Raw genomic sequence first — 15,896 nt, 5'->3', positions numbered from 1 at the left:
CAGTTGAAGCTCTCGTCGATAGGAACTCAGTACTGTAGTAAGATTCAAAATTAGATTGACGGATCTTTCGCAAATCGAATTCTAAAATTCACGGAACTTGGAATATTCTCTGGAGCTTTCTCTTCTTTGCTGCCGAATTCAAGGAATGAAGGTTTATATATATATATATATATATATATATATATATATATATATATATATATATATATATATATACAAACATATATATATATATAAAAATATACATGTTTCATGTAAGGGGCAGTGGCTTGTTTTCGTTTTGCATGCTGCGCGCATATGCGCGCCCTAGGTCCGCGCATATGCGCCGGAAGTTCTGTCCAGCACTTATTTTCTCGGCAGCTCACGCATATGTGCGCACCATCACCGCGCATATGCGCGAGACCTACTATCTCGATGCACAACCCCTCGCGCATATGTGCGCCTCCACGCCGCGCATGTGCGCCCAACTCTCTGGACTCGATACTCACCTTATGCACAGCTCGCGCATATGCACGACCACTTCTCGTGCATATGCGCGAGGTCTTCTGCCACTGTCACGCATATGCGCGGCTCTTGTCGCGCATATGCGCGAGGTGTTCTGTCCTCGCACATACTCTGTGTTTTCTTCCGTCTTTTTGGTCTAATCTTTTCCGTCTATAATCACCTCAATCAACACCAAATCATTTCAGATTACGGTAATCAAATTCTCGGGCCTTACACTTACCGGTCTCACGAAGTCTACACAGAATTGTGCAACTTCTCGGGTAAGAGTCCTAGTGGGTTAGGACTCCTCCCAGCCCTCTAGACTCGAACCTTTACGTGGTTAGGACCCTTCCCCGGACTTAACCAATCCCTGGACCCCAAGCCGTGGCTCCCCTACCCTCACACCAAGGAACTCGATCGCCCCCAGCTTTTGACAGCAGAATCGGCTTCCTTAGTGAGTTTCTTGTTCTTGCTTCGACTTTGGTGATTATGGTGCGTAAGTTAGGGCCTTAATTCATGTATAGATACCACTGGTTCCAAGCTAAGTTCATGGTAGCCCACTTTTTCATAAAAACCTTAAGAATTTGCGTCAAAAAAGCATGTTTTCTCAAGTATGCATGAAATAATCCGAAAATACTGAAAATAAATCATTTCCTTCATGCACACAACATTTAAAACAATAATATGATATGATGAATGAGAAAAGGAGATGTATGACATGCCTTTTCTTTTATACGCTCGAATAAACATTGACGACGAAGAACAGATCGAAACCTTGGTTTGTTCTTGCTTGAACCTTTAGAACAGCCCTTCCACTTGTGAAGTGTGTGTGCCGTAGGGTTTTAGGGTTGAGGGGGAGAGTTTTTCTTTTCTGAAATTGGGAGTGTGCGGCCGTGAATGGTCTTGCATGGGTAGGGTTTTAGGTTTTTAAATATATTAAATACACTAATTAACTTACTAACTAGGCTTTAGGCCTATTAAGCCTTTCAACTAAGCCCATTATTCTTAATTAGGATTTAATAAAATATTAACAATGTTTTTGTTTAAATAAATTTGTGAATTCATTAGACGAGTTGCCAAAAAGTTCGTATTTTAGTTGAAAAACCAACACCGATAAAAATTATGTCCCGGCGTATAAATCACCTTAAAACCCCTTATTTTCAAAAATCTGAAAACCCGTCAACCATATTTTAAACAATTAAAAATAATTATTTAATAAAAACATTTTACATTTTTCAGCCATCGGTCTCCGTTCCTCGATCGCAACTTGAATATTCCTTAAAAATATAATTTTATGCATGATGATAATAAAATCCTATTTAACAGAAAAACATGTATGTCACATAATCAATTTGCAATTAAAATCAATTAATTACTTATTTTTCATATTTCCTAGATTTGTATGCAATTGGATTACGTCGTCATAATTTTGGACCTTACAATATCATTGACAGAACCCTTCTAGGAAACATAATTCTTGCAATTGTGCTTCCAGTCTCTAGGTTTCTTGCAGTGGAAGCAAACTTTTTCTACATTTCTAGGCTTTTCGGGCCCTTTAGAGGCGTTTGTAGTTTGTTTCTTACCGATTCCATGGAAGGAGAAGAACGTTTCTTTCCCTTCTCTTTTGACCCTTTCTTTGTCCCAAACAAAGATCCCACAAGTAAAACAAGTTTTTCCTTCTTGAGTGGCTTCATTAATAATCAGCATGTTGACCAATTCTTCAAGGCTTGCCTCCAATATGTTCATATTGAAGTTCACCACAAACCCATCAAACGAAAATGGCAATGACATTAGTAGAATGTTCGTGGACAATTTATCGGGTATAACAAGGTCCAGACCCACTAAATTTTCATTGAGCCCAATCATCCTCACGCCATGCTCATGGACAAAGGCCCCTTCTCTCAAGCATGATTTAATGATCTCTTTGATAGTAGCGTGCCTCAGTGGATGTGTTTGTTCACCATACAACTCTTCTAGGTGGCCGTAAATGTCAGCAGCATTCACATCTTCCTCAGTGGACTTGTTTGACATAGAAGTTAGTATATAGCTCTTAGCATGAAGATCATGATCCCACCATTTATCAAGCTTGACCAATTTCTCAACAGGGGCATTGGGAGCTGTCTCTTTTTAAGAAACTTTCTTGAGCACACGGAATTTAAAACAATTTTTAATTCCTTGGCCAGTCGTGATAGTTAGGCCCGGTTAACCTGTTTTGATCGAGAATAAAAGATGGATTTCGATATGACATTGCGAATATACTGAATAAAAACAAATAAACATTACTGACTATTTGAAATATTTTGTAAAGCATAAAATCTATTTTTTTTTATTTTATGAATTGTCTCACACTATTCTAACATTTTCACTACCATATGATGAGAAAAGTCGAAATTCTATTTCTTTAGTAAGGTCGCAAGGCCCAATTGCAATATCATGATCCTGAATAATATCAGTCAATCACAATTTCTAAAAGGTAGAACCCGACTGCAACTACTTGCAACCCTGATGTAATTTTGTCTCATGTTTCAGGAAGGTCCAATAATATGATCTCATTCTTGTCATGTGTCGAGCCTGACCCATCAATGTTGAATCTTAGTGGATGGTCACCATGAGGTCCCCAATAATATGAGCCGAAGTCATGGACCCATCAATGTCGAACCTTAGTGTACGGTCGATATGAGATCCCCAACAACATGAGCCGAAGTCATGGTAGTTCCACATACTTCACATCAAATATGTAAGTGGAAGTCACGGCTTTCCGGGGTGTAGGTCTCTCTAATAATTTGATTCATACACTGACCGCAGGTAGCGTTTATCATGCAACCACAGTTGGTGGAAGATAATGAAAAATTAAACTTTCTTTTTATTTTTCTTTAATGTGATTTATTTAAATTTTTTTTCTTATACAAAATGAGAGATTTTATTTTAAAAATTTGTCTCATCATTAATTTAAAAATCTCTTGTCATGTTTGTTTGTATGCTTGTCAGATTCATGCAACTCTTGTTATTATATTAATAATAATGTACATACAGATTTTAGAGTATATCACATACATTATAAATAATAAAAGATGATCAATAATCGATAGCTAATTGATCCATATGAGCATGATGGATCGGTTCGGGTACCTTTGAAGGTGCTTCAAACAAAATATTCTCAATGAGATACAATAGATCGTGTTTTAAGAATGTTAACACCGATGAATTAGATCGAGTTTGGTTTTAAACAAAGCGGAAAATATTCAAAATAATTTTTTGTTAAGAAAGCTAATCAGTTTAAAACTTTTAACTTGTGTAAACTATTAACTGATATAAGACGGATCAACTCTTGCATATATCAGTTCAATTATGGTGAGAACTGAACTGATAACAGCTCGAACTGATCAAATCAGTTTGAAAACAAATGTTAAACAGTTAAGTACATAAAATATGTTTATGGTTGTTCGGAGAGTTCAACTGCTCCTACATCATCACCCTTTCTACCACCTCGGGTAGGTTCTACTAGAAGACTTTGATTTATACAACACCTTGTACAAACCCACTCAGCTTAGGACCATACTGCTTAACTGAACTCTTAGCCTAGACTGAAGGCAATATCTTCCAGCCAACCCTTGTTTAACGACTATGTGTTAAAGACTACATAAACAAGTTTATCATCTTTGTGTAAGACTCACTCAGCTATTCGATAAGCTCAACTCTCTGTATATGTGAGTGATTGCATGTGTGCATGTATGAGAACTGAAATATGAATACAACAAGAAATTGTTCTCACACACTGAGAATTTTTGCTTCTAGTCTAAGCAGTTGGCATGCCCTATTTTTCTCTTCTTCTGATCTCCACACACTTGTGTATTTTTCCACACTCTTGTATATTGATGATCTTGGTCTGGTATTTATTGAGGCAATGTGATCGTACACAAAGACTCGTCAAATATTAATGTTGCAGTTTGAATTCATTACTCGAAATGTGTGTGTACTTTTCGACGGCCATTCTAGAACGTTTTGGCTTTAAGCACTGCTGCAACGTCTATTATTTTCCTTTTACTGGACAAAAGCTTTTCCTCAGTGCGCACAGCTGGATTCCATAGAATAAGCTTGTCATCTTCTGCAAACTGATTGATTCCTAACTTATGTTCTGAACTGGTCAATTGAACTGGTCTTGAACTGGTGTGATGAAATCAGTTGGCTCGTCAGCTAAATTGATTTCACTGATTCAGTTGAACTGGTTAGCTAGGTTCTTCATCAGTTGAGATCTTCATCAGCTGGCCGAGCTTCTGAAGGTCTTCTATTGAACCACCTATCAGCTAGTCAATCAGTTCAACTGGTCTTTGATATATCAGTTGAACTGGTTTTTGATATATCGGTTGAACTTATTCATTTTGGGTTCCTTCTGTCGTGTATCCTCGATTAATGCAACCTCAGATGCTATGTTTCAATTTTCGATTCTAGTATTGAGCGAAAGGTTACACCTAGAGGTTCTGTATTATGGGGGTCAACCCTACTCCACTAGTACCAATAGACAGCATAAGGGAAGAAACACTACATTTAGGAATCAATAATACGAAAACCTTGACCTGCTTTTTCCATATCTCTTGTTATTTTGGGGACCCTATTCACCTCGTTGAGCTTCTATTGAATCGAGAAATAAAATAGGTTTGATTGGCCATCTTTTTGATATTTGCTATATACATAAGGCATTGCATTCTCCGGATAATTCAAATCGAAGCAATTGGATGTCCAACTCGGGCCTATATGACCGATCAATAGAAATACTCCACCTTTGTCATATATTCCATACATCACACTAGATAGATATCATATTCATGGAATAGGATACACTTTCAAGATGCCTTTTTATCGAATCGATCATAACCACTAGCTACCTTGGTTTATACCAAGTAAATGACTTCTTTTAAATTTGAATAGAAATAAAAGTAGTGATTACATTTATATATGAAAAATCGAGATCTGGTGATATAACCCAGGGGCTTCCAAAAGTGGAACAGGTGTTCAGATTCTTTCATTTCCATGTAAAGATCGTTTCCTTCACGAGTACGTTCACCCACTCCGCCAAATACGGATCATATAAATCACTTAGTGGAAAATGTTCCGAATAAATCCAACGAGTAACTAATAATCCGATCAGTTGGCGCTTTCAGTTTGCATCTCAATAGATTCAATTTTGGCTCGATAACTTATCAGTTCGAATCCTGAGAAGTTCTAGTTTCTGCGCACTTAGGTAAATTCATTAGAAACAAAATAACAAATTTTTTTAACACCAAAATCAAGATTGCGAACAAGAAATGTTCCAACACACTTTTTTCTATGATCAGAGAAAGAAGTGGAGGCAAGATATGAGAAAAAAGATGAATCACCATATTGGAGTTAAAGCATCTGCCAAAAGAATTGAATTATGTATTTCTTGGAGGAGAAGAAACATATCTGGTGGTAATTCTGTAAACACAAAATTTAGTAGGCCATTGACACTGCTTTCTGAAACTCTTAGCACCAACTTCACAAAAACAATATACTAAACTTCTGAAAAGAAATATTCTTTCTATCAGTTACAATGACTCATATATAAATTTACTTCAAAATTACAACCTAATACTAAGTACTATCATTAGCAAACTGGAATTTCTAGAACGCAATCGATGGATTAGGTAAAAATCTGTAATTACTCTTCGCAGTGGTAAGGTTGTTAAAAAATATATTCCTGAAATTTGTGAAGTTAACGATGATAAATCTAATCCAAAAGTAAGAAAATGGAACTCAAATCTTGTGAAGAGGAAGTTAAATAGACAGTGTCACCACCATTTCCTCATCCATTGAAAAAAAATTGAATTCTTATATATTTGATATTTTTAAACATGTAAAAGTCAATATTTCATTATTAGATGCAATAAAAATGTACCATCTTATGCTAAAATTTCGAAAGACTTGTGCACTGTGAAAAGAAAATTGACGTAAAGAATAAAGCATTTTTAGATGAACAAGTAAGTGCAATCATTCAAAGTAGTAATGCTTTGAAATATAAAGACCATGATTGTCCTATTATTTCATGTATTATTGGAAAAAGAAAGATTAAAAAAATTCTTAAATGATCTTGGAGCTAGTGTGAATTTACTTTCAAATTCAGTTTATCAAGAACTCAATTTAAGAGAGTTAAAACTTACTTCATTGTCGCTTTTACTTGTTGATAGATATGTTAAAGTGCCACAATGTATGGTAGAATATGTGTTGGTCCAAGTTGATAAATTTTTATACCTTGTTGATTTCATAGTTTTGGATACACAACTTGTCGAAGCTTGTAATGAAATTCTTGTCATTTTGGCTCGTCAATTTTTAGCAACTTCTAATGTTTCGATAAATTACAGGAACAAAATAATGAAGTTGTGATTTGGAACATGACTTTGGAGCTTAATGTTTTAATCTTTGTAAGCGGTACATGACAAAGATGATGAAATCCTTGTGGAAGAAAACATAGAGAAAGAGAGTACTCATGACCAATTGAATATTTGTTCAATTGATACTCTTAAAAAATATACTAAAATTATTTTTGATTATTTTAACAGGTATTACTCTTTTCTATGATTAGAGAAAGAAGTGGAAGCAAAATACGAGAACAAAGATCAATAACCCATATTGGAGTTAAAACCAATCGAATGGAATCATGTATTTATTGGAGAAGATGAAACATATCTGGTGATAATTATGTAATCACCAATTTTAGTAGGCCATACACACTGCCTACTGAAACTCTTAGTACCAACTTGACAAAAACTATATACTAAACTTCTGAAAAGAAAGAATCTTTATGTCTGTTACAATGACTGATATATAAATTTCCTTCACAACTACAACCTAATCCTAAGGATCATCATTCACAAACTAGAACTTCTGGAACTCAATCGATGGATCAGGTAAAAATCTGTAATTACTTTTCGCAGTGGTAAGATAGTTAAAAAATATATTCCTGAAATTTTTGAAGTTAACGATGATAAGTCTAGTCCAAAAGTAAGAAATTGGAACTCATATCTTGCGAAGAGGAAGTTCAATAGAAAATGTCACCACCATTTCCTCATCCACTGAAGAAAAAAAATTGAATTCTGATACATATGAGATTTTTAAACAGGTAAAATTCAATATTTCATTATTAGATGCAATAAATGAAAGGAGATCGTTTAAGGTGTCCGAATGCGCAACAGAAGTTTCAAAATTATTTTTCATACAAGAAAAATCGAGCACCCTCAAGTACAATGTGTAGCAAATACAATAAAACACGAAATGTCATATATAGGGTGTTTTAGAAAATTACATATCAATCTTAAAATATTGATTATGGCTTCAACTTAGTTGTCAAATAACTAAACTCTTCAATGGCAAGATTGATCTACAAGCTTCCCCTTGAGCACTCATTTCTCAAAATCAAGCTCACCACCAACAAGGAAGATCCACCTTACACTTGCACTAGAAAAGGTAAGGTATTTTTCTTTGAGATGTTTGTGATTTCCTCAACAAATTGAAGAAAAAAATTGGGGAGAAAATAAGCTCAATATTTTGGCCAAGTGAGTTGAGGAGGAAAGTAGGATGAGTTGTCTTGGTTGTACAAAAGTTGAAGCAAAAAGTTGCATGTGCGTGCCATTCCATTAACTCAAAAGTTGCCTCCAACCATTCACCTCCCAAGCACGCAATTATATTTGGGCTTGTAACAATTACAAGGCACATTGAATTTTATTTAAATGTCTCAAACACATTTGAGACCATTTAAACTTTACTTGATTTACTCAAAACCACTAGTTTAATAATTATTTCTAATTGGGCTCTACAAGGCCCATTGTTGTTTAATTAATTCAACACTTGAATTAATTTAATTATTTGGACTCTACTAGGTCCACTAGTGTTAAATTAATCAACACTTGAATTAATTTAATTTATTTCATAATAATGTTTATGAAAATCACAATTTTCAAATACATTACTCGTCTGGCCAACTTTTAATTTAGGAACACTTCCTCAAATTAAAAGTTACATTCTCCTTATAGAAGTCATACTTCTATTTTTATTTATGCTTACTTCTCAACGAGATCTAAAACGTTAGCACTTGTGTGGCCCTAAATGGTTCATTGATACAACTAGCCGTGAGTTCACATCTCCATGTGATTCGGGACTAAACACGTCCTTATATGAGCATACCCCAATTGCTCCATTCTTATTTATCAACTCATTGATAATAAGAACGTCAGAACTCAAGTCTGATAGTACCCAACCAATCATGTTAAACGCCTAACAGCATCGCTTTCCCTAGGTATCAAATGATAGTGCCTGCAAGAACCATTCTATTATGGTTAGCGTACAGTACGGTCCCTTTATGTCATATTCCCGACCGATTCGACAATTATTGGTATATCGAGAGCTGTCAAAGAATCGATACTATGTGTCATGTTGTAGTTGCATCGATGGTGTAATCTATGAAACCCTTTCATAATTACCACCATACTCTGATCAGAGATTTCAAGTTACATATACATGTGATCACATAGGATATCCATACCCGAAGGTAAGCGGTGAATCCCCGAATACAATGCATCGACTCTTATATGTTTCGACAAAACACCCAACCTTGCCACCTGATGACCCCATGAGAGTCGGTAAACAAGTCAAAGTACAATGCTAGCATATAGAGTCTCAATGTTGTTCCGGGTCATAAGGACTAATGGTGTACAACCATAAACTAGGATGTTTCCACTCGATAAGTGAAAACCACTTGGAAAGTCCTTTATGGAAGGTTGTTCAGTGCACTGTACAAGCAGTACCTATCTGCATGTTCGGACATCACAATGTCCCCTACCAATGAAACATGGTACTCACATCGCAGATACTAGTCTCGAACTCGAGCGGCCTATATCCTTCTTAGCGAAGGCTGAATCGACTAAGAATTGTTTAGAATATACAGTATTGCAAATATGAGTTTCATGATACTCATCATATGAGCATCTCATATTCTTTCTACTATTTGTATATTCAAAGACTTTATCTATGCAACAAGCATGGGTATATAGATAAAGATGTGCCAAAACAATCATTTCAAATATTATTAAAATAAAGATTGTTTATACATAGAGTTTCAACATGAACCCTCGGCCAACACTTGGCTCGACATTCACCTACTCTAACAATAAAAATGTACCATCTTATGATAAAATTTTGAAAGACTTGTGCACTGTGAATTGAAAATTTAATGTGAAGAATAAAGCTTTTTTAGTTGAACAAGTAATTGCAATCATTCAAACTAATAATGCTTTGAAATATAATGACCCTGATTGTCCTACTATTTCATGTACTATTGGAGAAAGAAAGATTAAAAAAAGTCTTACTTGATCTTGGAGTTAGTGTGAATTTATTTTCACATTTAGTTTATCAAGAACTCAATTTAGGAGAGCGCCGCTTTTACTTGTTGATAGATAAGTTGAAGTGCCACAATGTATGGTAGAATATGTGTTGGTCCAAGTTGATAAACTTTTATATCTTTTTGATTTCATTGTTTTGGATATACAACCTGTCGAAGCTTGTAATGCAATTCTTGTCATATTGGCTCGCCAATTTTTAGCAACTTCTAATGTTTTGATAAATTGCAGGAATGAAATAATGAAGTTACTATTTAGAACATGACTTTGGAGCTTAATGTTTTAACTTTGTAAGTGGTACATGACAAAGAAGATGAAATCATTGTGGAAGAAAACATAGAAAAAGAGAGTACTCATATTGAATATTTGTTCGGTTGTTACGCTTAAACAAAATACTGAAATTATTTTTGATGATTTTAACATGTATCACTCTTTTCTATGATCAGAGAAAGAAGTGGAGGCAATATATGATAACAAAGATGAACCACCCATATTGGAGTTAGAGCATCTGCCAAAAGAATTGAATTATGTATGTCTTATAGAAGATGAAACATATCTGGTGGTAATTTTTTCTAAATTTTCTAGTGATCAAGAAGATAAATTAATCGATATACTTAAAAGACATAAAAATGTTATTGATTGAACACTAAAAAGTATTAATCCGCCTAAATGCACTCACAAAATTTTTATTTATAAGAAAATGATAAAACGTCATAACAACCACAAAGAAGACTAAATCCACGTAATATAAAATATGTTGTGAAACTGAAGTTCCCAAATACTTGATGTTTGAGTTATCTACCATATTTCTGATAGTAAGTTGGTAAGCCCAACACAAATAGTTCCAAGAAAAATATGGCATTACAATGACAAAAAAAATGACAAAGGTGAATTGATAACAAGTCGTATCCCTTCTAGTTGGCATATGTATATTCATTATAGTACATTGAATGATATCATTACAAAATATAATTTTTCTTTACAATTTTTGGATCAAGTTTTAGAAATAGTAGCAGTTCATCCAAACCACTATTTTCTTAGATATTCAGCGATGCACAATGTCCAAATCACAAAATAAGATGACATGGCTCTCAGCACAATTCAACTCAACGTCTAGATCGCACAATAGGATGATTTTCGAGTGAGGCTTCAGCGAGGTGACAAAAGGTGTTACAACAATTTGGCTTGCTCATACAAATTATACTCTCTCAGAATAATCTATGTTTTGAGTTTATTATCGGATCAGCTAAGGAGCCTTGTGTTTTCTTATTTGATATTTAAAGCTGTGACTCCTTGCTCGTTGTCATCTCTTATTTTGCAACTTACGGATCCACTTCAAAAATCACCCACAGATGAATGACCAAAGATTGAGTATTTATAGTGTTTGAGACTCCAACGATCGGAAATCTTAAATTCAAATCTAATACAAACTCATCCACCAAATTTATCACAAAATAATCTTTTTACAAACTTTCTTTTTTATCGTACTATTGTTTTGCCACCAAATATTGTTGTATTTAAAACGATATGCTTGATCTGATAGCTGTTAAGATTGAAAGCCACTGTTGATCAGGTTCGAAAGACTATCAGATTTTTTTTTGTTGATCCAAAGATTTAGGATTAAGAAAAATTCAGTGTTGAGATGTATCAGCTCCAGTTTGGATCAAATCATTTGCTTCTCTGAGATACTTATCTAATTTATTCTTATTTTCTGATTTGTTCTGATAGATAATGTCTTCTCTGAAAATTCTAATTTGAGCTTCTTGTAAGGAATACGACACATGTTAAAAGAAATATCGTGTAGGAATTGGTGACGGCCATTGCCTACATATTTTGACGAAAGTTGCGTACGCAACCTCAACTTCAGAAAATTGATATGCGTACACGTTTCTTCTGTTGACATTCAGACTCCTGATTTTTCTCGTTGATGGTATGAGATGCACATAAATAGAGACGATTGAGGTCTCTAAGCACACACACCTAATAAGAAATATACACCATTTATCGAGAGGGTGGATTTCTTAGAAGGCTTCAACCGAGAGAAAAAACAGAGAAATCAAAAATTTTCAATGTCCGGAGGTAATTCTCGATTCGCTTCCGCATATTATATCATGTTTATATATACGTGAAAACATGATTTTTGAGAAAATCCTAACATTTGGTATGAGAGCAGTGATACCTCAGCCTTGAAAATTTTGTTTTCATTTTCTGAAAATTCGATATCGGGAAAGTTTTACGTAAAAACTTGAAGTTGAAAATTAGATAAAATGATATTAAGAAACTTACCTGAGAATTTTGTTCTCGGTTGTACCTTAAACTTCTTCCTTGAAATTTTAAAAATTGGAGATTTTGTTTTCTGAAATCTTCGGAAGAGATGAATAAGAAATTGCTGAGAGGAAGAAGACGAAGTAATAATGCATTTCGAAGGAATTCCTTCTGATAACTTAATTTAAATGAGCATGGCCTATGTGATAGAAGTTTTCGTTGAAAGTTTTTCAGAATTTATCATTTGGTATCATTCACGTGAAATGATATGCAAGTTTTTATTTTTTTTATTTTTATTTTATTTTTTAAAAAATAAAAAATAAAAAAATATGGGACCCACACAATTTAACATTTGCTTACAATTGAAATTGAATGTGTCTGTTATTAAATTTTTTTATGGGACCCACATGTTTGTGATAATTTAGTTTTATTATTATTATTATTGTTTTTAAAATAAATAAATAAATAAATAAATAATGTGTAATTAAGTTATATGTATAATTTAGTATACATATAACATTTGGTTAAATAATTTGTACACATTAAAATAATTCTAAGTTCGATGTAATTTTTAATACATGTTTAGAAATTATTTTTACATGCTAAATAAAATGTCAAATATTATGAATAAGTGTTTGATGTGTACATAAAAATTTAATATTATACTTGCATTTATTTTTGAAGTTTTTTAAATGCAAAATGTATTAAAAAATATTTTGAAAAATCAATATTCTTATATTCATATTAAATTATATTGAGATGAACATATCAAGTAAGATGTGAATATAATATTATAAAATATTTCAGATGTTCACAAATGAACAAATAACCCTCACTTTATCACAACTCTGATAAAAGAGAAAAACTGATGAGGAGCCCACATTTTCACGTAAATGTGATCCTCACTTTATCACTAATCTGATTGAAGAGAAAAACTGATGGAGAACTTATTTGTTCATATTAAGTAAAAATGTGAATATAAAGTTATGTAATGAAAAATTTTGGCTTATAAAGATTCACATAAATATGGATAATTAAGTTGAATAATAATTATAAGGTGACGTAAGAAAACATGATCCGAGGGAGTTCTTCATAGATCCGTTTAAACTGCCTTGACTAGCCACTGGTCTCCCTGAGGAACGTTGCTCTGTTTAGGAGTTAGGTATTTAAAGGGCCTTAGCACTACCTATCTTTCCTGGGAGCATTCTTGGAAAATTTTGATTGCGAAATAATTATTATATAAAGTATTAAGTAAAGCCAAAATTTTGTCCGATAAACTGTATAATTTTAAATAATTGAGGAATAGCCAGAGCATCCTTAATTATGAAAAATTATGCATTAAGTGGATTTGGATCATATAATGGACATCAACTTTAATTAATTATATAAACACAATAAATTTTACTCCACGGGGATTTTTATTATATTTATATAACTAATTAGGTTAAAATATCAAATTATATTTTTCTTAATTTACCCACAGGAGTTAAGGAAAATACATTTTGATAGTTTTATCATAAAGTTACAGAAAAATCTTATTGAGTTAAAATTTTAGCCCACAGGTAAATTTTATGTCACTAGATTTTTAAAACATGTATTACATTGGTAAAACATGATATTGTCTCAAAATTTTAAGCATATGATATTTTGTGCAGTTATGCCTGCGAGTTTTTCTGATATGAAATGTGATATTCCCGAACTAAAAGGTGATAACCATAAAATATGGAAAGAAATAATTCTTCTTCAATTGGGGTGGATGGATATTGATTAAGCTATACAGAAAGACGAACCAGCTGCTATTACTGAAAACAGCATTCCAGATGATGTTGAACTTTATGAAAAATGAGAGTGATCTAATCGACTCTGCGTAATATTCATAAAGACCAAAATCTCTGCTAGTATGCGTGGCTCTGTCGATCAGCACAATAATGTCAGAGAATTACTGAAGGCTATTGATGAACAATTTCAGTTTTCAGATAAAGCACTTGCTAGTACCCTAATTATGGAATTCTCTTCATTAAGGCTCACTGGTGTGAGAGTTGTGCGAGAACACATCATGAAAATGCGGGACATAGCGGCTCGGTTCAAGACACTTGAAGTGGAAATGTCTGAGACTTTTCTTGTGCACTACATTTTATGCACTCTTCCAGAGCAATATGGGCCCTTAAAAATTTCCTACAATACACATAAGGATAAATGGTCAATTAATGAATTAATGACCATGTGTGTTCAAGAGGAAGGGAGGCTGTTGATGGAAACGAGTGATAATGTATTAATGACTACACAAGGAAAGTATAAGAAGCAAGCCAAAGTCAAGGGAAAAGGGAAAGGAATAATTCCACCCCAACCTAACATCAAGAAAGAATCCAAGTGTTTTTTCTGTAAAAAGACGGGAAACATTAAGAAGGATTGCGATAAATTTAAGGATTGGCTTGAAAAGAAAGGTATTTCTACTTCATTTGTCTGTTATGAATCTAATATGGTTGATATGATTTATAACACATGTGGATTGATTCTGGTTCTACAATCCATGTAACAAATACCTTGCAGGGTATGCAAAACTAAGGAAACCAATAGAAAATGAGTGGAGCATCTATTCAGGAAACAAGATGTCTTCGCATGTGGAGGCTATTGGGACTTGCTACATAGTGTTGAATAGTGGTTATATTTTACAATTGGAAAAGACCTTTTATGTTCTTAGTTTTTCTAGGAATTTAATTTCAGTTTCAAAACTTGTACCCCTTGGTTATTCATTTCAGTTTTTGGATAAATCAATAAACTTGTTTTATAAATCAAATCTTATTGGAAATGATACAATGGTTGATGGTCTTTTCTCTATTTCTTTACAAAATAATAACACCACTATGCATGTTCAATGAGGTATTAAAAGATGTGTTATAAATGAAGATTCCTCTATATTCTGGTACAGGAGATTGGGACACATCTCCATAGAGAGAATTAAAAGATTAGTAAATGATGGAGTACTCAGTACTTTAGATTTTACTAATTTTGAAACTTGTGTGGACTGTATTAAGGGAAAGCAGACCAATAAGTCTAAAAAGGGTGCCAAGAAAAGTACAAAAATATTATAAATCATAGATTCAGATATTTTTTGTCTAGATATGGACATGCAAAGTCCGAAATACTTCATCTCTTTCATCGATGATTACTCACGATACATGTATATCTACATGCTTCATAACAAAAATGAAGCACTTGAAGCCTTTAAGGTTTTTAAGGCTGAAGTGGAGAAGCAATGTGGAAAACATATTAAGATTGTGAGAACTGATAGAGGTGGAGAATATTACGGTAGACACACTGAGAATGGACAGGCACCTGGTCCGTTTGCGAAGTTTCTCCAGGAACATGGGATTGTTGTCCAATATACTATGCCTGGTTCTCCTGACCAGAATGGCGTAGCTGAGAGGAGAAACCGAACATTATTGGACATGGTGAGGAGCATGTTTAGTAGCTCCAAACATCCTAAATCCTTGTGGAATGAAGCTCTCAAGACAGCTGTGTATATATCAAATTGAGTTCCAACTAAGGCTGTCCCAAAGACGCCATTTGAGTTGTTAAAAGGTTGCAAACCGAGTTTGCAACATATACGCGTTTGGGTTTGTCCTTCAAAAATAAGAGTTTACAACCCACATAAAAAGAAACTGGACCCAAGAATATAAGTGGATATTTCATTGGGTATGTCGAAAAATCCAAAGTGTACAGATTCTATTGTCCATCTCA

The sequence above is a fragment of the Primulina eburnea genome, chromosome 10 (assembly GCF_022965805.1).
Source record: "Primulina eburnea isolate SZY01 chromosome 10, ASM2296580v1, whole genome shotgun sequence".
Classification (NCBI taxonomy): Eukaryota; Viridiplantae; Streptophyta; class Magnoliopsida; order Lamiales; family Gesneriaceae; genus Primulina; species Primulina eburnea.
Note: the sequence above shows the minus strand (reverse complement) of the source record.